Source organism: Pecten maximus, chromosome 10 (assembly GCF_902652985.1).
Source record: "Pecten maximus chromosome 10, xPecMax1.1, whole genome shotgun sequence".
Classification (NCBI taxonomy): domain Eukaryota; kingdom Metazoa; phylum Mollusca; class Bivalvia; order Pectinida; family Pectinidae; genus Pecten; species Pecten maximus.
The window spans coordinates 28352401-28376985 of record NC_047024.1 but is presented as its reverse complement, the minus strand read 5'-3'; the positions used below and the strand labels follow the sequence as shown (position 1 = coordinate 28376985).

At 35.7% G+C, this 24585-nt stretch overlaps 1 pseudogene; it reads left to right on the top strand.

Moving 5' to 3' along the window:
• Positions 1-884: 884 nt before the first annotated feature.
• LOC117336303 lies at positions 885-24300 on the top strand (annotated as a pseudogene).
• The last annotated feature ends 285 nt before the right edge of the window (positions 24301-24585 follow it).

The window sequence follows — 24585 nt, the reverse complement described above, 5'->3', positions numbered from 1 at the left end:
TAGTGCTGACTAAGTTTAAGAAATTGCTATGTTGACAGCAGGAAATCAGAAAAACCCCAGAGAATGTTCCCAATACAATATATAGCATGACACACATATGTACCCGAAACTCAAACATGCTAATCGGACATGCGCATGGAGGAGAAATTATCAACTAGCTTTCCGGTTCAGATCAAGACGGAAGGTAATTTATATACATGTATATTGTACATGTATTTGATTACATCAATATTTTGAACTACTTTGCCTATATCAAGGGTCATCTATATAGCAAATCTAGTTATATCAGTGACATTTTAAAGCATATGAATCCTTACTTTGGTGTATTGAACAGAAGTAACTTGATCAATTTTGATATGTATCATGGCTAACCATGGGCCTTGCTGTTGACATGTAATTTGTTAAGCCGTTTGTTATTTTCAACAAAATATGCTTCATGTTTCAGGCGGACACAACTTGTTATGTCACATACATTTTACAAAATAACCATGCCGTTTTGCACACAATAGGAGCATGTGACTGGATTCGTACTTATGTAGTTTTACAATTACTTATTTGAATCCCATGGCAAGAAGAAATAAAATATATAATATATAATATATAATATGAGTTTGAGGTAAATATATATAAATCAAAATCTGATAAAAGTCCAAAGCGCTACAGTTTTATTTGTCTTAAAAATTCTCTTCTTATTTTCATCATGTCAGATAATACATCCGTTTGTGATGCTCTTGTTTAATACATTTTGAAGAATCTGTCTAGAGATCGGGGTCTTGAATGATATACATGTTGTTTTGAGCCACGTGTTTTAGTCTAAGTACTATATCATACGAATGTATATTTCATCATGAGGAAGGTAATTCTTATTTTGTAGAGGAATTCAAATGGCGGTAGCAGGAGGTGGAATGTCGACTTATGACTGGGTCGCTGCCATAGATTTTGGCGTGACATATTCCGGGTATGCATATTCTGACAAAGGTGACTTTCAGAAAGACCCATTGAAGATATGTTCAAACGTATGGAACGCTGGCTCATGTTCCTTGTTAACAAACAAAACTCCAACAGCAATACTTCTCAACCCAGATAAGTCATTTAATTCTTTTGGCTATGAAGCTGAGAACAACTTTGCTCAATTAGAAGAGGACGACGAACATCAGGATTATCACTTTTTCAAAGGATTCATGATGAATTTTTATGGCAAAATGGTGCGTATGTACTGATTGATTCTCTATAACAACAAGGTGAGTAGGTACTGATTGATCTCTATAACAACAAGGTGTGTAGGTACTGATTGATCTCTATAACAACAAAGTGTGTAGGTACTGATTGATCTCTATAACAACAAGGTGTGTAGGTACTGATTGATCTCTATAACAACAAAGTGTGTAGGTACTGATTGATCTCTATAACAACAAGGTGTGTAGGTACTGATTGATGTCTATAACAACAAAGGGTGTAGGTACTGATTGATCTCTATACAACAAGGTGTGTAGGTACTGATTGATCTCTATAACAACAAGGTGTGTAGGTACTGATTGATCTCTATAACAACAAGGTGTGTAGGTACTGATTGATCTCTATAACAACAAGTGTGTAGGTACTGATTGATCTCTATAACAACAAAGTGTGTAGGTACTGATTGATCTCTATAACAACAATGTGTGTAGGTACTGATTGATCTCTATAACAACAAGGTGTGTAGGTACTGATTGATCTCTATAACAACAAAGTGTGTAGGTACTGATTGATCTCTATAACAACAAAGTGTGTAGGTACTGATTGATCTCTATAACAACAAGGTGTGTAATACTGATTGATCTCTATAACAACAAGGTGTGTAGGTACTGATTGATCTCTATAACAACAAGTGTGTAGGTACTGATTGATCTCTATAACAACAAGGTGTGTAGGTACTGATTGATCTCTATAACAACAAAGTGTGTAGGTACTGATTGATCTCTATAACAACAAAGTGTGTAGGTACTGATTGATCTCTATAACAACAAGGTGTGTAGGTACTGATTGATCTCTATAACAACAAGTGTGTAGGTACTGATTGATCTCTATAACAACAAGGTGTGTAGGTACTGATTGATCTCTATAACAACAAGGTGTGTAGGTACTGATTGATCTCTATAACAACAAAGTGTGTAGGTACTGATTGATCTCTATAACAACAAGGTGTGTAGGTACTGATTGATCTCTATAACAACAAGGTGTGTAGGTACTGATTGATCTCTATAACAACAAAGGTGTGTAGGTACTGATTGATCTCTATAACAACAAAGTGTGTAGGTACTGATTGATCTCTATAACAACAAGGTGTGTAGGTACTGATTGATCTCTATAACAACAAGGTGTGTAGGTACTGATTGATCTCTATAACAACAAAGTGTGTAATACTGATTGATCTCTATAACAACAAATCGTGTAGGTACTGATTGATCTCTATAACAACAAGGTGTGTAGGTACTGATTGATCTCTATAACAACAAAGTGTGTAGGTACTGATTGATCTCTATAACAACAAGGTGTGTAGGTACTGATTGATCTCTATAACAACAATGTGTGTAGGTACTGATTGATCTCTATAACAACAAGGTGTGTAGGTACTGATTGATCTCTATAACAACAAAGTGTGTATGTACTGATTGATCTCTATAACAACAAGTGTGTAGGTACTGATTGATCTCTATAACAACAAGGTGTGTAGGTACTGATTGATCTCTATAACAACAAGGTGTGTAGGTACTGATTGATCTCTATAACAACAAAGTGTGTAGGTACTGATTGATGTCTATAACAACAAAGTGTGTAGGTACTGATTGATCTCTATAACAACAAGGGTGTAGGTACTGATTGATCTCTATAACAACAAGGTGTGTAGGTACTGATTGATCTCTATAACAACAAAGTGTGTAATACTGATTGATCTCTATAACAACAAGTGTGTAGGTACTGATTGATCTCTATAACAACAAGGTGTGTAGGTACTGATTGATCTCTATAACAACAAGGTGTGTAGGTACTGATTGATCTCTATAACAACAAGGTGTGTAGGTACTGATTGATCTCTATAACAACAAGGTGTGTAGGTACTGATTGATCTCTATAACAACAAGTGTGTAGGTACTGATTGATCTCTATAACAACAAGGTGTGTAGGTACTGATTGATCTCTATAACAACAAGTGTGTAGGTACTGATTGATCTCTATAACAACAAGGTGTGTAGGTACTGATTGATCTCTATAACAACACAGTGTGTAGGTACTGATTGATCTCTATAACAACAAGGTGTGTATGTACTGATTGATCTCTATAACAACAAGGTGTGTAGGTACTGATTGATCTCTATAACAACAAAGTGTGTAGGTACTGATTGATCTCTATAACAACAAAGTGTGTAGGTACTGATTGATCTCTATAACAAGTGTGTAGGTACTGATTGATCCCTATAGCAACAAAGTGTGTAGGTACTGATTGATCTCTATAACAACAAAGGTGTGTAGGTACTGATTGATCTCTATAACAACAAGGTGTGTAGGTACTGATTGATCTCTATAACAACAAAGTGTGTAGGTACTGATTGATCTCTATAACAACAAAGTGTGTAGGTACTGATTGATCTCTATAACAACAAGGTGTGTAGGTACTGATTGATCTCTATAACAACAAGGTGTGTAGGTACTGATTGATCTCTATAACAACAAGGTCTGTAGGTACTGATTGATCTCTATAACAACAAGGTGTGTAGGTACTGATTGATCTCTATAACAACAAGGTGTGTAGGTACTGATTGATCTCTATAACAACAAGGTGTGTAGGTACTGACTGATCTCTATAACAACAAAGTGTGTAGGTACTGATTGATCTCTATAACAACAAGGTGTGTAGGTACTGATTGATCTCTATAACAACAAGGTCTGTAGGTACTTATTGATCTCTATAACAACAAAGTGTGTAGGAACTGATTGGTGTCTATAACAACAAAGTATGTAGGTACTGATTGATCTCTATAACAACAAGGTGTGTAGGTACTGACTGATCTCTATAACAACAAGATGTATAGATTCTGGTGGGTCTCAATGACAACAAACTTTGTATGAACTGGGCGATCTTCATAACAGCAATGTATGCAGGTATTTATCATTCGTCATAAAACATGGTATAAAGGTACTGATAATTATCCATAACAACAGGTATATAAGTACTCCTAATTCTCCATAATAATAACGTTTGTAGGTAGTGATGGTTCTCCATAACAAGGTGTGTAGGTATTAGTGGTCGTCATATAAAAGTGTGTAGGTATTAGTGGTCGTCATATAAAAGTGTGTAGGCATTAGTGGTCGTCATATAAAAGTGTGTAGGCATTAGTGGTCGTCATATAAAAGTGTGTAGGCATTAGTGGTCGCCATAACAATATGTGGATGTGCTGGTGGACGCTATAACAACAATGTACTTTTTGGTCTCAGTAGCAAAACTGTGCGTTTGTACTGGTTATTCTCTAAAACAACAAAGGTCTCCATAACATCAAAATATGTATCTAGTGGATGTTCCATAAAAACAAGGCCTTTTGGTACTGGTGAGTCTCCTTAACAAAAATGTCTTTGTTATGAGACTGATGATCTCAATAACAACATTTGTAGGAACTAGTTCGTCTTAATTACAACGTAGTAACTTAAAGCATCTCCTCTCTGTCTTACGCGTAAGGAGGGGGAAATATCTTATTAATCCCTCATATCTTCATAAAACGTTTCAAAATTAAGAGTCAAAGAGATAATTTTGCAGATTTCGTGTTCACACCATATAAGCAGTGTGCTGTTATTCAATTGAATTGTCTAGATTTATATTACCAGCTATACCCTAAAATTTTCTTATGAAACGTTTTGATTATAGACCCTGAATCGGAACACAACCGTTAAAGCGATTGGAAGCGGAAAGACATTAACAGCATTAGAAGTGTTATCCCTTTCTATCCGTTATCTGAAAGACCATTTGATGGACACAATAAAAAGACAAGGAAACGGAATCCAGGATAGCGACATTAAGTTTGTACTTACTGTCCCGGCGAAATTGGATGACAAGGCGAAACAATTCATGCGGGAAGCAGCCTACACCGTAAGTCAGTTCAATATAACATTTTTGGTAATATTTGCTCATGGAAAACTATCCAAATTTGATTTTTATGTCACCTATGACGTCGTATATAACCTATTCTAACTGCGGTTTGGCCGTCCTCCTCCATCATTAGTCTATACATTTAGATTATATTTTAGGCTTCTCAGAAACATCTGCAGCAATAGCAATAATAATTTTACAGATAGTAAGGTCAAATCAATGGTGCACAAACACAGCAGATTAATAGGATCCCCTAAGATTAGCAGAGGTTGAATCTGTTTCAGTGGAATCGATCTTCATTTGACAAAGTTGGAAGGAAACAATCTTTTTTTTTTTTTCTTTCAGGTTCAAAATAATTTTATCTATCAAAAGCAGGCATGGAATAAAGTATACATTTGTGTCCTCACGCAGGAGAAGATTCATTCGACACACATCTCTCTATTTTCCTTTTTAGTTTATTTACTGTTTACTTGTAAATATAGATGACAAATGTACATACGTATACCTCTCAGCTGCAGTTAGAATCCAGACAGTATATGTGGCTGATGAGGTTGCCTCACCTAACCGTATTGCTTTCACCTTCCTGTAGTGAGAGGTAATTACGCTAAAGTGACAAATATTTGTATGACAATAATTCATATATATATATGACTTCACACACACATCCATATCTACATATAAAAAAAATAATCATGCATATACACGCGCGTGATCACACGCTTACACCCATACATACATGTTTTCATACATAGTTATATGTTATGTTTACTTTTTACTCACAATACAACCTTATAAACAATAACATCGTCTACCATATATAAACCCAGCCGAGACACTGTAGCCCCGCTACTATTCTATTTATTTAAGGATTAACATCAATAATTTTTTCTGCTATACAGTCATAACAGAAAAAAAACTGGAGTGTACTCTAAATAAACCGCGAAGAAAAAATAATTGATGTTAATTCTTATAATTTAATTTCGTCTTATACATTCTTTGGCGAACTCTTTTCTGTGATGAATTATTACGCAACGTCATCAGCCTATCAAAAATGACGTTACATTTCGCAACGTCAAAAATTTTGTTATGGAGGTATAACAAAATTATTTCAGCCAATGAAAATGCGTGTTTCATGCAAAATTAAATTATACAGTGGAACTTCGTTAACTCGAAGTCGACGGGACCACGAAAAAACTTCGAGTTATCCGAGTGTTCGAATTAAGCGAGTTATCATTTTTGGTGAAAAGTTTGGTCAATATTTGTCAATATTATATAATCATTATAACTCCGCTCTGTCGCTCATCAGTTTAGTGTGAAGACTGGTCAATACATGTAAATATATACTGAAACGAAAAAGAAACGCAACATGGAAAATTGTGATTAATTTTGTATTAAATATACATATCTGTATAAAAATCGCGGAAATAAACATGCACCCTGCCTAACACCCATACCAATCTTCAAAATCACCCAAGTGTGACTAGAGACCTATGCACTTCCGGCGCGGTAAAAACATCAAAAACCGTGCCTGTACAAACATATGCGTTCTTTTTTCATTCAAACCAGTATCAATTCATCACTAACATTAAGCCACATCATCGCCAATACTTTTGCAAACAATAATTCCTTTCACAATTATGCCACGGTTATCAAAGGTTGATAGAGGACGTGCTATAGCGATGCTTCTGGCAGGGAACACGCAACTTCACGTCGCTCGACAATTCAGAGTTCACAAATCGACTATTAGTCGATTAGTTTCACGTCTTAACGCAACAGGAAGAGTCGATGACCAGCCGAGATCAGGACGTCCACGCGTAACGTCGCGACGTCAAGACCGGGTTCTTAGGTTGGCACACCTGCGTAACAGGAGATTAACGGCCGCTGAAACGGCAAGGAATACGATTGGTAATCATAACCGTCGAATGCATCCCCAAACAGTGATCAACAGACTGCGTGAGGCTAATTTGCGTGCAAGGCGACAGTACGTTGGTTTACCACTAACACCGCAACGTCGAGCACGTCGTATGCAATGGGCAACGGCACATATGCCCAGACGTTTTCCTATGAGACGTTGGAGGTCTATGCTCTTCACCGATGAATCTCGATTCACGTTATTTCGAGCAGATGGCCGTCAACGTGTGTACCGGCGTCGAGGCGAACGTTTTGCTGACGCCTGTGTTTTGGAACACGACCGATTTGGGGGTGGATCAGTTATGGTTTGGGCGGGAATCTCCCATGGCTTGAAGACGCCTTTGGTGATAGTCAATGGGAATTTAACGGCCGTACGCTATCGGGATGAGATCCTTAGGCCCCATGTTGTGCCGTTTGTTAGGCAGCATCATCTAACCTTTCAGCAAGATAACGCGAGACCACACGTTGCAAGAGTCTGTAGAGACTTTCTTGCGACACAGAACATTGTTCCTATAGATTGGCCTCCATATAGCCCCGACCTGTCCCCAATCGAGCATTTGTGGGATGAATTAGACAGAAGAATTCGAAATCGCCGTAACCCCCCAAATACCCCCCCTCAGTTAGCAAATGCACTCGTCCAAGAATGGAATAACATTCCAATACGGAAAGTCAATGCCCTGATGAACTCAATGCAACAAAGAATTAGAGATGTGATAACTGTTCGAGGAGGACACACACGATATTAGGGCACGGTTTCAAAACTGCTGCCATTTCAACTTGGATTCACGTAGGGTACTACCAATCATGACCTTCTAGCAAAGTGACCTGTTCTTAAAAATCTCTAAACATTTAAAGGATGTTACATCAATATTCAATATTAACTATTACATATGAAATTTAAACATAATGCTCACAAGTATTATTTTATTAAACCTACAATTTGAAGTTGCGTTTCTTTTTCGTTTCAGTATATATGTAATGTTTCGTTATGTCACTTGTAATTTGGTGTAGTTTTGTCGATATACAGTCACGATAAAGTTTCTTTCACTTAGTCACTTCAATAACGATCGGATGTGCAAGTCATGTTTGCAAAAGGTAAACGATAAAACGGAATTCGACAAAATAACAAGTTATTCATGTCAAATCAAATAACCGTTTAAGTTTAACACAGATTGCATGCAAAACGTAACCGAACCACTACCTTTTATTGGACATATAAAATACTGTTTGATCGGCCTACTTACTTTTAATTGATCATTGATAATAAGATGTATATTGATAAGCTTTTATGACGATGTCATAATTTGTTGCATATTTCTGCCAGTATTTCATTTGATATCAATTTCTTTTTTTTTTATTTCATCATAAGTTGTAATGAGTATTTTGTGAACTTGTTTGCCCTTTGAAATATTTTATGAGCTTCAGGGATTTTACGTTGATACTTTATTTCGTTCCGTTCTTTCCATATTATCCATTTAAATGTGTATAGTATCAAATTGCAAATCGTTAGTTTTTTACCATTTTTGGCGCCATAATAGCGAAAACCGACAATCATTATGAGTTTACTTATACTCGGAACATCTTCATATACATTCCTTAATAGCTTTTCAAGTTCCGTTATAATTGTTCTTGTAATATTACAATAGTAGAATAAATGATACTGATCTTCGATTTCGGTTTTACAGAAATGACATTTCCCATACTGTTCTGTTCATTTTTTTAATCTGCTTTCGTATAAACTATGTTATGTGTACTTTTCCATTGGAATTCTTTAACTTTCCTGTCACATGGGTTTGATTTGATATTTCTCCATATCCAGCCCCAATTTAATGTTTCATTAAACTCAAATTCCCATTTTGTTTGGCAATTTGAATGTATCTTTTGATGTACGAAATTATGAATTAGATTGAGCTTTAATTTCTTTGTGTCTAGAATCTGTTTTTCGGTTTGTATACACAGATTTGAGTCAATTTTTAATCCACTTGTTCGTTCTTTCATATTTAATCGTATTTTTTCTTTTAATTCTGTCGGAATTGATGCTTTTAGTTTTGATAGTTCCGCAAGACAATTCCGTTTATTTTCCATCCGATCGTATATATCATTATCTCTTTTTAAAGTATTGTTTTCATTTTCCCATATATCATTTAGCATTCTCATACAACCATTTAAAAATGATTCAAAAAACAGTGGTTTTCCTTTAAAAATAAAATTCGAGTTACCGAACAGATTCATTTCCAAATTCGTTTTTATTACAGGGTTTGATGCACTTCAACTTTCCCCCCACGAATGTATAGCATCTCGATAAAAAAAAACTGGCAAAGTGTCTGTATTCAAACCTGTATTGTCGGAGCACGTACAAATAAAATATGGACTTTTAAATTTTCTATCCCATTTTTGAAGCCAATATTTTGCTATTGCATTCATCGGATGCATGAATTATTCTATATACTGTTTTTATGTTTATGCTGTGAATGTAAGTTTCTAACTCGATCATTCCCATTCCCCCATTATTGGGAGTATTACAACATACTTTTCTATTAATCTGATTTGTTTTTCCGTTCCAAATAAACTTCCATATAAGTGAATCGATCTCTATCAGATATCTTTTTGGTATCCCTCTAATTTCCAGTTCCATTTTAATTGTCGATATAACGAAGGTTTTAATTATGAGTGTCTTTCCCGAGAAAGTCAAATCGCAACTTTTCCAAACTTGTAGACAAAGTTTAATTTTCTTGATTTTTTCCCGCCAAATATTCTCTTGGTCTATTTGATACCCATGTTGCAATCCAAGCGTTTTAACATTCCATTTTGTCCACGAAATGTGATTAAATGTTGGATTAGTATTCTTTAATCTACCTATATATAGCCCGACTGTTTTTTGTTGGTTTATTTTTGAACCGGAAGCCTTTTCGTATGAGTTTAAAATGTTAAACATTTCAATTATTGAATTTTCATTTCTTGAAAATAACTGGGTATCATCAGCAAACATATTTACTTTTTTTGTTTTATTTCCAGGTAATTTAACTCCATCTATATTTTTATTTTCCCTAATTGAACACGCTAATGGCTCAGCCTGTAATATGTGGATTAATGGCGCGATTGGGCATCCTTGCCTAGTAGATCGCGGTATGGGAAAATATTTTGTCATATATCCATTTGTTTTTATACATGTCTTAGAGTCTTTGAATAGCATCATAATCCAGTTTCTAAATTTTTGTCCAAAGTTAAATCTTTCTAGGCATTTATTCACCCAGCCCCATTCTACCCGGTCAAAGGCTTTTTGCTGGTCCAAAAATATTATAGCCCCGTCTTCAGCCTCTCTATCTGTATATTCTATAATATCCTGTATCATTCTGTTTGCGTCACTTATATTTCTACCCGGAACAAATCCTTTTTGGTCTTCATGTATTATCGATGGTAGTAATGTTTTAATTCTATTTGCTAATGTCTTAGCTATTATTGTATAATCGTTGTTTAACAGTGTTAACAGCCTCCAGTTTCTTATGTCTTCTCGTTCCCCCTTTTTGTACAATAAAGTTATGATTCCTTTTGATTGAGTTGTGGTCAGTTCGTTTTTAGTTAAGCACTCGTCAACCATCATTTTAAATTCGTCTTTAATTAAATACCAAAATGTTTTGTAGAATTTAATTGTTATTCCGTCACTACCTGGCGATTTGTTGTTTTGCATCATTTTTATTGAGTTTAGTAATTCTTGTTCCGATATATTTTCATCAAGTTTAGTTTTTTCCTGATTAGTTGCTTGTACATTTTTTAATAGTTTTTCTGCTTCCTCGTGATTCCATCCCTCAGATTTAAACAAATTTGAGTAGAATTCTGTTTGGACATTTAATATAGATTGCATGTCTTCTTTATATTGCCCATCTGAGCTCCTAGTTTTTGTCCATTGCTTATTTTCATTGTTTTTCTTTTCAAGATGAAAGAAGTATCTGGATGATTGTTTACCTTCATCATAATTTTTTATTCTAGATCGTATGCGTGCTGCTTCATTTTGAGATGTGTATATTGTTTTTATCTAATTTTCGATCTCATTAAACTTATATGTATTGACATCTCTTTCCTTTAGGCGGCCTAGTTCTTTCTCAAGGCTTTTTAAATTTTTATTTAGTGTATTGATTTTTTTACCGGTTTCCATTGCGATATTTCTAATTTTTATTTTTGTTAGTTCCCACCACATTGCAACATTTCAATAATTGTTTATTTTTGTTTTCCATTCGAACCAAAACGACTCTAATATGTTTTTGAATATAACATTTTCAACAACTTTTGAATTTAATTTCCAATACCCGGGTCCTCTTTCAACGTCGTTTGTTTTTAATCTTATACTACATGCACTGTGATCGCTATATAAACAATTAACTATATTACATTTGTCGATTCTAAAATTCAAACTACTACTAGTTAACATATAGTCTATTCTCGATTTTGTCTTACACCAGGAAAAGGTGTATCGGTTTTTTTCTGGAAATCTAATTCTCCAGATATCTTCTAGATCACAGTTTTCCATCATATGTTTTAATTGGGTACTTCCTATGTCCGTTTTGGTGTATTGGGTATCTATCTAATTCTTTATCTAGTGCACAATTAAACTTTCCTGTAACAATTAAATTGTGTTCTTTTTTTCTATTTCAGTGTTCAGTTTATTGATGAATGTAACCCTTGCTCTTGGTCCATTAGGACAGTATAGATTAATTATTGAGGATATTTTCTCATCTTTCGTAATTTCAATCTCAATTAACCTACCAACATTATCTTTATACTTAAAATATGTGCCTTCTTTTACAGTACATTTTAACAATAACGCGACACCGCGTGATTCGCTGGTACCGCTATTCCAGTAAGAGTTACCTTCCCCTATTTCCGTCCACTGCCTAGACCAAGCATATATATCGTGTTCGGTACTATGCGTTTCTTGTATACAGCATATGTCACAATTTTGTAAGTTTATCCAATTAAATACGTTATCTCTCTTCTCATGATTCCTCAAACCATTCACATTAAGGCTTATAACATTTAGATAATATATAGAATCAAAATGTTGTATCACGGACTTTCCGTGGTTGTATACGCATATATTTAATATTTCATAATTATCATTCTTTAGTACTTTGATGATTTGGCATTATGTCTGTCATCTCCAATGCTTGTATTAGCTCAACCATATATATCATGGTTGAAATTATGCATTTACGTACATTCATGTGATAAAGATACGTATTAAACATATTGCATCTTATTACGTTAGAATAATTAAGTACATGTATATTACGCATGGTGTTTCATTAACAATATCTTATTTTCAATACTCCATACTCACATATGTTGCTTGTACGACTGAACGTATAATCTTTATGTGTCTACTTATTTCTATCGTTTCGCCCAACTTTTGAGTCTTTCTCAGTAGAGGGGGGAGTTGAAGTATCACTTTTTTGTCGTTTACGGAAATTGGGCATGGTCATTTGGGTTGTTTCTGCTTTTAGAAATATGTTGAAACAATCCATCAATCTGTTTGTACCCGTCCGGTTCAAATGAACACCACTTTGATCCGTCTGCTCGAACAAACCTTTCAGACAGTTTCCAGTTTCGGTTTTTACAAACTGTTTGTGAATGTCCACCAAATTCACCTCGCCATCAGTTTTGCACAATTTCACGATATATTTGTTTATGGACTTTGTGATACCATTTTTCTCCTCTATACTCTTGGTTGTACCCTTACGAGGCAAAATGTTACAGATTCCGATCGTGACTGTTGGATATTCTGATTTGATTTTTGTAATCGTTGCCGTCAGACTGAGGGATATCTGGGCCTCGGTGGCATTACGCGTTACGTCGTTGGTACCAAGAGATAATATTACCCTCTCCATAGCAGATCCGTCCGAGACTAGTCGCCTGGCGTTTTCCAGGGCATCATTGATATTAACTAACGATGCTCCGGACTTGGACGCGTTAATAATATTGGTGTCCCTTGTATCTAAACGCGCACAGTTTGATGCACCGATAATCAATTTTATCCGATTATCATTAACATCGTTTTCTTCGACATTTTCGATCTCTGCAGCGTATTCGCCGTATTTTTCCAGCCGACAATCTTTTTTTTATGGCCCGTCTCGCCACAATTGTGACATGTTTCCGGTTCCGGACAGTCTTTTATGAGATGGTCATTACTTTGGCATCTATAGCAGACTTTTTTCTTTTCCGGTTTGTTTGGACATCTGTTATACATGTGGTCCGTTCCCTGGCAATGGTAACATGGCGTCCTATTATTGTCAGCGAACAGCCTCACATCAAACGAACCAAATTTTGTAGAAACAGGTATTAGAGGGGTAGCGTTTAGCAACTGAACATATCTCGTGCCCGTCTTGATTTCAGTTCCCTTAATTGTTCCACTTTTCATGCTATTGTGTACCACACCAAGGAAACAATCTTCATTGATGGAGAGGGCTGAATTTCTTTTGTTTTTTTTGTTTTTCCTCTGGGGCTTCACATTTGCCTTTTAGGATGAATTTTGCAGTAGTTGATATAGACTAAATGTCACGTCATTGGTTCAAAAGTCAAAATTACATTATGTATCTTTTTTTACGAATGAACATTTTGTTGTGGCAAAACGAAGCAAATATGTTTAGAATTAGACATGGAGTCATTTGATCAAATATCATGGTTACTGGGTCAGAGGCCAAGGTCACATTTTCTATTTTTAACTTAAGAACATTTGTAAAACCTATGAAGCTTTGATTTGGTTTTTTATTTGTTTGACGTCCTACCAACAGCAAATGTCATTTAAGGACGGCGTTTCGTGTGCTCGACATGCATGCGTGTGGTGAGAGCGTATGTTCGTGAAAATTCTCCGTATGATAGTCCGGAACGTTTGCCTACCTCACTGAAGCATATTACCGAAGACACCCAGCAGGATACCCCACTCGGTCACATTATAGTGACAACGGGCAAACCAGTCGTCCAACTCCCAAAACCCTGAGGGCTAAGCAGGAGAAGTAACTACCATTTTTTAAAGACTCTGGTATGTCTCAACCAGGGGAAAGAACCTAAAGCCTCCCTCACAAGTGCGAACGTTCAAATGAAGGTCAGAAATGAGGCTTTGTCAAGGGAGACATTAGGAAGAAGAAAATAGTTCAGAAAGAAGAAAAAAGATCAGATCCCAAATTTAGTCGCCTCTTACGATCATGCAATGGGGACAACAGGTACAATTATTACGCCCTACCCGTAGGGTAAACCTATGAAGCAAGTTTGTTCAGAAATGAACAAGGAGTCAACTGTTCAAAGGTCAAGTTTATGATTTCAATGGTCAGGGTCAGGTCAATTTCGTATCTTTTTGCCAATGAACATTTTTTCATGACGTTATGAAATAAAGTTGGCCATAAACTTTAAATCAGAAAACTGGAACTCAATAGGTAGATTTTTCCTGATTAAATTAGACAACAAGAATGCAGTTAAGTATTTTCTATGTTCTTGCTCGGACCTAAATGGAATAGACACAGACAGATTACTTCCTAAATTTTACTTCGACAGTTTAAAAGCTTGGTCAAAGTTTCTAAGCCAGGGACATATACAAGATAAAACAAATGTTTTGAACCAATGTCTTTTTGGAAATATCCACATCCAATTTCAAAACAAACCCCTATTTATACAATCATTCCTGAAAAGCGGCCTTTTCAAAGTATCAGATATTTGAGATGAAGAAAAGCAGGAGTTTATTTCAAACCAAATACTATTGCAAAAACTTCAGTATAGACTAAATTGGATAGCAGAAATTTCAAAAATAAGGAAATATATATTCCACAGAAGTTTATTGGAATACTGAAACGCATTGGACCCAGAGTAGACAACCAAATTACATTGAAACCTGATATTTAGATAAATGATACATTTGAAATGTGTTTGACTCTGAAAGCCAAAACCAAAATTCTTAATATAAAAGATATTAAATTAGATATGTTTCAACAGCTATCTAGTACCAACACTAGACAAAAATGTGAAATAAAATGGGAAACAGAATTACAAAGGCATTTAACTGGGAGAAAATATGGATAACTTGTAGAGGCGATTTAACAGCAACAGACAATAAAATAAAAGAATTCAATTGGAAATATATATACACAATATACATTTGTAATATACACTGAGCACAAACTCAGTCTTATAAATAGATCAAATGGGAATTGTCACATGTGCAATAATAACCATATATAAACTCAGAGACACTTATTTTACCACTGTACATTTGCCAAACATATAATACAACTAGTACAAAATGATTTATTGACATTATTCCAGAGATAGACCTTGATGAAGAAACTATTTTATTAGGTCAAAGCCCTAATCATGATAATACTCCACTGACAAACACCATAATCATTACGATCAAATAGGCTATATGAAAAATCAGAAATGTTGTAAACTATCAAAATAAACGACCGACACCGACCTCTACTATAATTATTTTTAAGAACATTTTATCAGATAATATTCGGTTGTTTTTAAAAGTAGGCAACAAAAGAGATAATAGGTCATCATTTTTCCCCTACTTTCACTATCGCGATCGATGCACAGGAATGAAAACAAATCATATATATTCCATACAATTAATTAACGATAAATAAACAAATACATAATAATCGACAGTTAGATATAAAAAAAACTACAGCATTAAACTGTAGTTACTATCAAAATGTACAATATTTACCATTATATATATTAAATACCACATGATCCAGAGACAGGAAACGGACTAAGTTATATAATTGGCAAAATAGGGAGACGTAAGTGGTGGGGATAATCCGCTTGTTACATTTATCAATTATAAATAAAAAAAACGTATGAATGAACATGAATGAAAAGTTGTATGTCGAATAAATCCACTCCTGCGCGAGGACACCAATTACAATTTGTATATGTATTTTCATGTTTTTATTTTTTCAATAAAATTATTTAGAACCTGAAAAAAACCCAGAAAAACCATTGGTTGTGTAAAAAAATTAAACGAGGTGGCGAAAGTCAAGGTCGCTTATTCAGAGTCAAAGGTTACATTTTGTATCTGTTTACCGATGAAATTTTTGCTATGACATTATCCGTGCCTTCCTTTCTCAGGTTCGTATCAGTTATACCGGTACAAATCTGCTGTACACGTAATGGAATGCGGTGTACCAGCAGAATTGAACCGGTTCACGTGATTCGTTTCCTGAAACATACAACATGGATCCAATATGGCGGAACTGTGATGCTTCATTAGTCATACTAATGCACATTTTGTTAAAAACGAGACGAAAAATATCCATTTGCGATGAAATTGTATAAATTATACGTGCTATTATATGACGGAATTATTCAGGTATTTATTTTACATCCATTTCATTGTAAAAAGAAAAATAATCGTTTTCTTATGTTTGAAGCGTTCAGTTTGTAGTGACGGCCATCATCTTAGGACCTCACTTAAGATTCATTTGCATTCCATTGTATGGTACCGTACCTTTTTGGTACAGCTGGTGCGAACCCGATAAAGGAACACACGACTAAAAACAAAGCTTTTCAGAATTAAAGATAGGAGTCAACTAACCAAACGTCTAGGTCATGGTTTCAAAGGTCAAGTGACGTTTTGTATCTTTTGCGGATGGATATATTTGTGATGACGTTATTAAACAACGCATCACTGTTAATGTTGTCCTCCATTATATAAGCACCTTCACCTCGACACAGTTTCCCCTTGTCTTAATTCCTTTTTAGCTCGTCTCTTCGAAGAATGAGTGAGAGCTTATGTCGTCACTCCGGCCTCGGCGTTGGTTTTTCAAATGTTAAATTTTTGGTGCAAGTGTTGAAAGGTATAGTAATTTATGGTAATATGGTCCCTGTGGGGGTCAAACTATCCCCTGCTGGGGTTAAACTAAAAGATTTTTTGGAAAGAAGCAGATTTTTGAAAACATTTGCGTGAAGTTTTTGGTGCAAGTGTCAAAAGGTATTAATACATCACTTTATAATTGTACTAGGGTACTGATGTTTGGCAATAGAGTCCCTCTGGAGTTAAACTATCCCCTGCCGGAGTTAAACTTCAAGATGTTTTTGAAAAGAAACCCATATTTTTCAAATTTTTGGACTTAGAATATTTCTGCGTTAAGTTTTTGGTGCAAGTGTTAAGAGGTTTTTCATATATCACTTTATAATTGTACTAGGGTGCTGAAATTTGGCAATAGAGTCCCTATGGAGTAAGACAATCCCTTCCTGGAGTAAAACTTTTAAAAAATTGGATTTTTTCTTTTTCAATCTTTGTTTTTTTGTTTTTGTTTTTAAATCTTTGGACTTTGTGTTAAGTTGATGTTGTGAGTGTTGAAAGGTATAGTAATACATGGTATTAGGTTCCCTGTGGGGGTTAAACTTTCCCTTGCCGGAGTTAAACTGAAAGATTTTTTTGGGGAAAAAACACATTTTTAAATTTTTGTGCAAATGTTGAAAGCTATTAACACATCACTTTATTGTTGTATTAGGGTGCTGATATTTGGTAAAAGAGACCCTATGGAGTTACACTATCCCGTCTTGGGGTGAAACTGAAAATAAAACAATGTGAAAATGCTCACATAAGACAATTTATACCGGTCCACATTTTTCAAGGGAGACAACTCTCATTAGGATAATATTTTGTCAAAAATTGAAGAAATATGTCCAAAAGCAATTGCATTTGTATTTAATATATTCATTTAATTTACAACAGCATAGCTTGTCACCCGAATGTTTGTCAATAAATAATCTATATATATAAATTGGTATGGTTTTGAAAATTGCATGAATTCACAAAACATAATCTGATCAAGTAAACAATATAAATATTATTAATGCAATTGACAAACATTTGAGAGACGAGCTATGCTGTTCTCCAACAACTCTTGTTTTGCAATGTTGTATGTGCTCAATAAGCATTTAAAATGAAAGTACTCATTGTCCTCTGTTTAAACGACGGTCCTTTCAGGTCACTCACATCTTTATAGAGGTCACGTGACTGGTTAATGCGGCAACATTAACACCGTTATAGATCGTCGCAAAGTGCAACCTCTAAATCACTTTCTTTTACAAGGTATCTAGAATTACTGGAAAATATTCATCAGAAAAGTCCTATACATGTGATTGATTTTGACGATTTCCTTCAAAAACGTCGATTTAGTGTCAGGGAAAGGCCCATCTACGGCGTTTTTTGCTTTATGATCGGACTTTTCTCCTATTTATCACGACAACCATGCAGGTGCACAGCAATATCTACATAAATGAGTTAATTTCCTATCCAAAAAGTCCCATTTCATATGTTTTGAAGTTTGATACAAAGTTGCATTTTTGGAAAAACTATGATCGATATTAATGTTCATGTCCCGATATTGAATCTCTTTAGTGGTTTTATTGTCGAAAGATGGCATAGAAACACACAAATATCACTACAGGAATGCAACGAATCGTAATTAACGAAATCTATAATTTGCAGATGATTTTGAAAGATATACTGTATCATGAATTATGTTTTCAGTTATACGTACAAGTTGATACATTTGATATTGTGTTAAAGCCACGGCTTCCGCCGCTGCCATGACAGTCGATCCCGGCTTCGATCAGGAATGCGTGCAACAGAGTGGAAGTCGAATTCTGATGCGTAACTTGCCGTTTTTCGTAAACCTCTCTTCATAGCTGGTATAAATTGATGTTGCTGTAGTATTTCTTATAAATTTAGACATCGAAAATTAACAAAAACACTTAAAAATACAAAAAGTAGCCTTTGTGTCAGGCAGTGCAAACACAACGCGGACCTGTATACAATGTGACGTCGTTGGAATGTTGACAATGCAACAAAGTACATATTTTACATGAATACACAAATAAGCAAGACAAGGAAGAATAGCATAAACGGTGATGAGAAAGATAGAAGTTGGTCATAAACAAACAAGGAGTCTGCTGACTTAAGTGAAGTTAATTGGGTCGGAGGCCAAGGTTACATTTTGTATCCGTTTACTAATGAAAATTTTGCTATGACATGATTAATCGAAGTTGTTCAATATTAAACAAGGCATCGCAAACGATACAAATCCCCTCGCGTGCTAACACATGAACTCTGACGCATCACACTAGCAACTTCATTTCCTGATAGTTATTATGCTTATGGTCAGGATCCATTCAAAAATGAAGTCGCAACAACGCTGACAAAGATTTTCTATAAATAGTAACGGTGACCTTGACCTTAACCTTGGCGCCATGAAACACGAACTTGTTTGAGGTATTGCCATGCTTGACCCATATATGAAGTTTGGTCAGGATCCGTTCAAAAAGGAAGTCGCATTACAGCGCTGACAAAGATTTTCTATAAATAGTAACGGTGACATTGGCCTTGACCTTGGCGCCCTAAAACACGAACTCGTTCGAGGTATTCCCATGCTGGACCCATATATGAAGTTTGGTCAGGATCCGTTCAAAAATGAAGTCGCAAGAGTGCTGACAAAAAGTGAACATACGTACGTACGTACGTACGTACTTACGTACGAACGGAACGCTATATCCCCTCCCCGACTTTCGTCGCGAGGGGATAACAAGGAGTCAACTGATCAAACGTTAAGGTCATGAAATAGATGTCAAAGTCTCTGGTCAGAGGCCACTGTCACATTTGTTTTATTGTTATCACTTATGAGAATATGATGGAAAGTTGGTTTGAATTTCAAGGTCACGTGGTAAAAGGTAAAGGATGTTTGATTGAAAAGGTCAAGGACAAAGTCAATCTCTGACTATTACCCTGGTGCTGAGTGGAAGCTACATTTAAAATCAAAATAAACCATTTCAAAAGATGTATATACAAGTGTTTTCATTTCTGTTGGCCCAACAAATATGAAGGCGGGTGTGTATAATGTACATTTTGCCCACTTGCTACATGATAGTGCCCTTGCTGACCTGTCAAGTTTTTAAGTTAAATTTTGAGTCTGATCCAGGAAACAAAGTGGCTGACAGTTGACATGAAATATTACGATTTTTAATTCACAAATTTCGCATTGCTGTTTCTTGTTCACAGAACATTCTTCTCTAAGATCTGAATTTGATTTCATATGTTAGCTTCCTTATTATCAGATTATTAAAACATATTATAACAAAATAAAGATCAATTCAGTGGTGGGCGCTTTTTACTTGATTACGCATTTTAGATTATTAAAATGACCTTTGTATTTTTCTATCCTACTAAGGGAGGCATATGTGCGGACCATCTATCGATAATTTCGGAACCAGAGGCTGCCTTAATCTACTGTCAGTACCTGCCTGTAGAATCGGGAGCTACATCTGGGCCAAAATACATGGTGTTGGACTTAGGTAATTCTTTAGTATTGCATGTAAACTTTGTGTTTAGACAAAGTTGATGATCAATTACACTACTATGCTATGTTGCATGGAGAGGCATGAACAATGGAATTGATATCAGGTGCTCTGCAAAAATCAGCTTCATTGATGAGAGTTTGCCATGTGCTTCATCCATCTGTGTCTCCCAAATTCTTGTGTAGTAAGTTTATTTGTCAGTCGTTAACACATATAATGGAAATGGTGATTATTGGAGAAAACATTTGAATAACAATAAGGGAATGTTAAATCCATAGATTCGGGAAGCAGGAATGTTACTTTCCAAAAATGGAAATTTTAATTATAGATAAACTTATATAATCATTCATATCATACCGAGCTGATTCAACTGTCCCCATTGGATACCTGTTTTTGGACCCCCAGAAAGTTTTTTTTTCAACAATCATTTGAAAGATAAGTTTAGAAAAGCTAATCAGTATATTGCTATTCCACATAATCATGTATGCCATTCCACTTGCAATGACTTTCGGAGAATATATGTATGATCCGTCATTTTTACTGATAATCTTGTTTTCAATTGGCCATGACCGCATCGTGTAAAGTTATTCGCAAAGTACAAGTAGTATAACAAGACACTTCAAAATTGTACAATAATACCATGCATATTTTGCTTCAAAAACTGTAATGTACTTTGTTTGTGTACAATGTAATCGTAACATATAAGCCATCAGTCCCAGCAAACAGTCCATATGAATATGTATTATAACGACCGATCAGAAAGTTGTCTCTCTACTCTGATCTCTATACTCTGAAACATACCAGACATAATAGCTACGTGTACATGTACAACTAAGCCTAATTGACCTTTTGCGTTTGATATGAGTTACCCACATTCGAAGATAAAATATCTTAACATTTATGTTTGTCTCTGTGATGAAATAAACGACGTATTTGTACAGAAAGTCGCCATAATGCCAACAGAAATAAACATGAGGATTACACATATGACATTTGTTACATTTATATTCCACGGCAGAAGGTTTATTTTCCGTTGTTATTTTGCCATTTCTTTGCTGCTGTATTCGTACGCAGTTGGTAGTTATGGTAACGCCCATCTACAGTTGCTTAGTTCATGTAATAGCAATGCCATAGAGTGGTAAATATTCACATAAGACCTTCGAATTGAATATGGTAAACCTAGATTTACAGGTACAGTTAAAGTTCAATCAACATATCTTTACTGTTCAAAATCGTTTCCGCGCGCAAGATTGCAACGACAATCGTATTTAGTTGAAAAGTGTAGCTTCAAATTAATGAATGAAAACAGAGATCACTTCCAACTTAACCATATCGTTATTTTCTCTCAAAATATTTACAAGTCAAGAGCAAAATATGAACACATTTAGTTAACACAGGTATCGTGGATACTACAAGAATATGATCAAGTGTTCTTCAACATTTTTTGGTAAATGCAGAATTGCCTTGTTTTCTTTGTTCTGCGAAATTCTGTTTACGTGCTTTTAAAATGATGGAAGGACCAGTGAAAATTGGAAATGTGGATAGATTATATATTGCAACTCTGAATTATTTCTGGTTTTATCAATCTCGATTTCTGATTCCAGGTGGAAATGTTGACATAGGACTTTATCAGCAACATCGTGACGGGACGCTTTGTGCATTTCTTCCAGCAAAAGCTAGTCCATTCGGTGGGAAATCTGTAGATGCTGCCTTCAGTGATTTTCTTTCTGAAATAGTTGGAGAGGATAACATGAGTAAAATGCAAGAATGTTACCCTGATGATTACATCGAACTATTCCGTGAATTTGAATGCAAGAAACAAACAACAGTCTTAGACACGCCTGCAAAAATAGTAATAACAATACCTGAAGGTTTGACGAAAATATTGAAGACAGGCAAACCAAAGAAAACAATGGCAGATGCTGTAAAAACATCTCCTTATGGGGATGAAATCAGTTTTAGCCGACTAAAACTACGGATTTCAAATAAACAATTCCAAAAGCTTTTCAAGCCAACTATATATGGAATCATTCAAATCATGGAAAAAATTTTCAACGAAGAAATGTGCCGTGATGTTGAGAATATACTTATGGTAGGAGGTTTTGCTGGATGTGCCCTGGTCGAATATGCCATCCGTGAAAAGTTTCGTAAAAAGCGGATTATCGTACCAGATGATCCAGACTTTGCTGTTGTTAAGGGAGCTGTACTGTTTGGTCATTGTCCCCGAACTATCAGCAGCAGCAGCACAGTTGCTCATTCACACCTACGGAACACAAGGTTGGCCATTATTTGATCCTCGAAGACATCCTCTTGAAAAGTTAGTAGTCGTCAATGGAGCAATCAGGTGCAAGGACGCTTTCGTCAAGTACATAGAGATCGGACAACCTGTGTTCCGTGGTCAAGTAGAGTCAAAAGTGTTCCAGGTCCTGCATCCGGACGAGGCCGCCCTTGAGTACACTGTTTATGCATCAAACCAACGGGACCCCATGCTTGTTGATGACGAGGGATGCACGCGATTGGGCCTTTTCACAGTTCCCTTAGACCGGAACCGAAGCGGAACCGTGGAGATTATGGAGACTCTTGTATTTGAAAAAAATACGATTTGTATGCAGGCAAAGGACATGACCACTGGATCTATCTATGAGGCTTGCTTCGACGTGTAAGTACCTGTTCCAAATCTCGTGAAATGAAAAACTAAGCCGCCGAATAAATCAATGTAAAATGCAACATCTCAACGGTGCTTGTAGCGTAATAACCAACCAATTGGAGGTCTCGGTATTTGACAGGGTGTTCTCTAAGGCCTTGTTTTATCCATACCCTTTAGGAACCCCCGGGACATAAATGAGCATTCATTTCTGTGACTTTTATTTCAGTCTCCTTGCCGAGCGATATATACATGTACCAATTTCTAAAATGGAAGTTGCAATTCTGCTCATCGATCAAAATCTGAAAAATTGTACGACTAGTTCGCCCGTTCTCAATCAAATGCGAACGGTTGGAGTATCTCTTGGGAGTCTTTGGCAGTATGCTTCAGTGAGGTAGCGCTATAAAGCTGGAATCAGTTCCGCGATGTCTCAAGGAGACAAATACAAACACGTACCTTTTAGATCTGAAAACATTCACACAATCACCACCCACGTGCATCTTGCACACAAAAGAGTCCATCATTATACTAACAATAATAAATCAAACTATTATTTCTAAATGACTTTAAACAACTGCTAGAAGTGATAACGTAACCTTACAGACGGACATCGTTTGATGTATTGTCTCAGTGTGAACGAGACAGTGTAAGATTATTCATACTTCATAACTTACCCGTTCCCAAGGATAGCCCGATAGTAACAAAAGCTTACAATTTCTGTCCTTAATAGTTTAATCAAAGTCACCAGCATTGATAATGAACTGGATTTTCATTAGGGACATAAAAATGTATTGATATATATACTATATAGATATATAGCTATTACATTATTTTAAACTATGGCACGGGTAAAATGACTATTGCACGGTCAGTTCCCTTTTATTTATCTAAGTCACCCAGATGCCAACAATGCCAGACGACAATCATGCTCTCTCTCTCTCTCTCTCTCTCTCTCTCTCTCTCAATGTTATTTGAAGACAGTGGTATTGTAAACGTTACCGTAGATATGATTTAATACGTGCGGTCTGCGGTTATGTTTCAGGGATGGCGAAATTTAGAAAACTTGTTGGAATACCTGAATCAGCGACATGGCAGTGACTTGGACCAAACAATTAGGGACCAGGCGAAGATGACACGGGCGAGAAAGTGGACATCCTTTCATACTGACCGAATTGCTTCTTATCTTAAAGTTAAAAAGTTTCCAATTGTTTGTTTGTATTTTTTCTTCTTTCTTTCTTCCTTTCTTTTTTTGAAGAAAAATATAGTTACATATTTCGGGAATCGTTTCTGAGATATCCCTCTTGGATGACCATACAATGTATGTTCCGGTCATGGTATCTTATCATTTAGCTTTTGCTTTATTTGGAGACGAAAACGAAAACCCGTCACTATGAACGTCCGTGAAATGATCACTTGTCTCAGCTATCTTCTCACAGTTAAATTCGCACACATGATAAATGGCATATACTGTATAGATTAAAAAATCGTCATTTTTCCACAGTGGTCCTCAGATGCGAGTTCTGAATACAGAAACTTTGTATATGTTTTGTTCAAAAGA